Below are 3,441 nucleotides of genomic sequence, written 5' to 3' on the forward strand. Positions count from 1 at the left end.
TGCCCTCACAGGGATAAACATGGAGTCTCCACAGGATCTGACTATTTCAGGCCTAGGTATCTGCTAAACAGGAATAAAAATGTTCATCTCTACAAATCCATGGCAACCTTATTCACAGCATCTAGAAGGGGACAGCCCAGTGCCATGTCCTCCTGTGAATGGACACACAATATCCATCTACATAGAAGAACATTACTTGGCCCTGAAGAAGAATGAGATTCTGCTGCCGGCCAGTGTGGAGGGACCTTGAAGACACTGTGCTCAGTGAGTACCCCAGACACAAACCACAAGGTGGGCTGCAGGACAGGGAATCTAGCTAGAGACAGGAGAACTGTGGGCGCTGAGGGCCCCAGAGGGATAGGAGAGGGCTTATAGGTGTAGGGCTTGTGTTGGCATGAAGGAATTCTAGAAGCAGGCAGAGTAATGGTAACACTCACTGCACCAGCTGTTCTCCAGCACAGTCTTGTGTGATCAGAATGGTGTCTCAGAAAAGCCCTTTATCCCTCTGGGGACTTGCTTTCTGAAACTTTGTCTTTGCCTCTGTGAGTATCATGAGTTCTGTCAGCAGTGATGAGAGTGATTTCATCAAACATGTGAACAACAAGTGCTTGTTCCTTGAGCAGATGAGTGAATGAATGCATGCATGACTGAAATGAGTCCATAATGAATACATTAATGACATGAGTGAGTTAATGACTGATATGAGTACTCTCTCATGAACACATGAATGACTTAATGAGCAAATGAATGAATGAAGGATATCAAGTATGAGTTTATTACCTACTGACTGAGGAAATTAATTCCTGAATGACAATGAATCAAGAAATGCATGAATTAGTGAGAATATAAATGAATAAATGAAAGTGAATCACTTAATAAATCCATGAAGAGATCTATACTTGAATCAAACAAATATATGAGTAAGTGAGCAGGCGACTAATTGAGTAAAGGAATGAATTAGTGAAGGGATGAGTAAATGACCGAGCAAATTAATGAATGGGTGTCTTAAGGTGAGAGCCAATGTATGAATGAATGTGAGTCACGTATGAATGAAGCAAGCACTGTGTGATTAACCAGTGAAACTGCCCTTGATCCAGCCCCCATTTTCCACAGTCAAGCCAGAGCTCCAACACTTTGATGCAGCACCTGCAGGTGCTCTGGGAATCCCACTGCCTCCTGGCTCTTCTGGGATATCTCTCTCAAGTACTGAGTCTGCTATGAGTGCCAGAAAGCCTCTCACTTCTGCCAGGTGAGGTTATGGAGGGAGGGATGGAATTGGTCTAGAAGAGGCAGGAGCTACGTGGAGTCCAGAGGTGATTGCTGGGTGAGACTGGGTCCCACTGGGAATCCTCCTGTCTCTGCCTCTCACCTCTCTGTGGGAGCGCTGAGACTAGAGATGTGATTCTGCTGCTGGCTTTACATACTTGCTGGGGATTCGAACTCACAGCAAGTGCTTTACCCACCCAGACAGCTACCCAGCGCCCGCTGCATCCTCTCTCCCCACAGGTGGGACATATTGAAGCCACAACCATCACCCTCAGGGTTGCGCAACCCCACACAAAGTACTGCATCCATCCAGGTATAGACCCAGGACCTCACAGGCTATTGGAAACCAGGTGACTGGAGCCTCCCTGGGCAAGTACAGGGGGCGCCCCAGAAGCCCTGAAGCACTGGGTCCTTGATGTCAGACTCTGATGCCATCTACTTGAAAGTGGCTGGGTGGCCTGGCCTTGGTTCAAATCCTGACATTGCATGTGTGAGCTTATTAGAAGCATAAGATAATTAAACTCTCTGGACCTCAATTTCCAAACCTATGAGGATGATCTTTCTTCTTCCATCAGTGAGGGGCTTTGTAAACTCTAAATATGACTTACCTAGAAGAAATAAAATCTTTTTTTTTTTTTGTGAAAGACACACAAAGACACACATTCCATCAGGCAGTGAATCATTCAGGGAGTTTTGTGTTTCTCCATATGCTCCTTCAGAAGTCAAGGAAACATGGAAGACTAACAGGACAATTTGTCTTAGACATTAATCTTGTATACCCTGTATCACTTGTAAACATAATTGAATCTTGGCAACTACAATACTATTGCCATTATAATCTGTTTCTGATAAAGGTATAAGAATCTGATTTTTCTCTATAAAACTGGCACATCTCCAGTCTTGCTGTGGTCTCTCCAACTTCTCTGGTTTTAAAAGACATAGAAACTTTCTAAAAGTAGACAGTGGCTTCATGAGCCATATCAAGACTTGTGATGCATCCATTCTATTAACCTGTTATTCCACAGCAATTCCATAGGAATGCTGGGGGGAACAGATAACTGACAATGCAGGAACATGATAGGGTATGAGATATGCTGAAGTTGAGCATTCCTAGGTGCACTTTCCACCTGCTGTAATGCTATAGTACATGAAGGTTCAGTGCATTCTCTAGGAGATGAAGGATCAGGATTCCCCTTTGAAACATCAAATAAAGGTTTCAGTTGTTCTATGAAAAATTTTAACATAGGTATAAGTCAATTCAATTCCCCTAACAGTTTTTGAAAATCATTTAGTTTTTAGAATATCTTTTCTAATCTTCATTCTTTGAAAAATGATTGTTGAAAAATATTGTCATGCAACACACTGAAATAACAAGACTCTTGTCTTTGAGTGTTCTCACAAGCACTGAGAATGCTCATATGATCTGATTCCAAGATCATGTTCAGACAATGCCTATAATTTCATTGTATTAAAAAAATAACATGTGAAAATATTTTTAAAAATATGGAGTCATGTCATACCACACACACACACACACACACAATTTACCTTTACACTATCACCATAACTGTTGCCTAAGAAAGTAAGAAAAACTATCAGACTTTTTGGCCCAGGATTAACAGGTACATCTGAGCCATCTGAAGTGTGTTATAGGAAGCAAACTTGGGTACACAGCAGCACTACTACTGAGTCCAAAGTCCACCCCCCAAATATGTCATTATAATGGAGATGAAGATGCCCCATTACTCCTTCTATCACCTGCAGGTGATGAAAATTCCTGCTACATGATCATTGAAGGATTGAATATATTTCTATCAATCTGTGAATGGACTTTGTAGACTGCTTCTCATTGTCAATGTTTACACAGTTCTCTTGATGTGAATAAAGACAACAAGAGACTTAAATATGTAGAGATGAGTCCAGATTATGTTATCCAAAGTTCCATAATGTGATAAACTCTTTAAAAATGATTACTTTTATTTTACATACATAGGTGCTTTGCTTGGATGCAGGAGCCTCACAAAGTTAAGAGTTCTAAGTTTCCATGTGGGGGCAGGGACTTGAAGCTTTATCCTTTGAAACAGCCAGTCTCTTAATCTCTGGGAAACCTTTCCAGACCTTTTTTGTTGTTTGTTTTTTGAGACACAATCTCTCTATATAGCTATGGCCATCCTG

This window comes from Meriones unguiculatus, chromosome 17 (genome assembly GCF_030254825.1).
Source record: "Meriones unguiculatus strain TT.TT164.6M chromosome 17, Bangor_MerUng_6.1, whole genome shotgun sequence".
Classification (NCBI taxonomy): Eukaryota; Metazoa; Chordata; class Mammalia; order Rodentia; family Muridae; genus Meriones; species Meriones unguiculatus.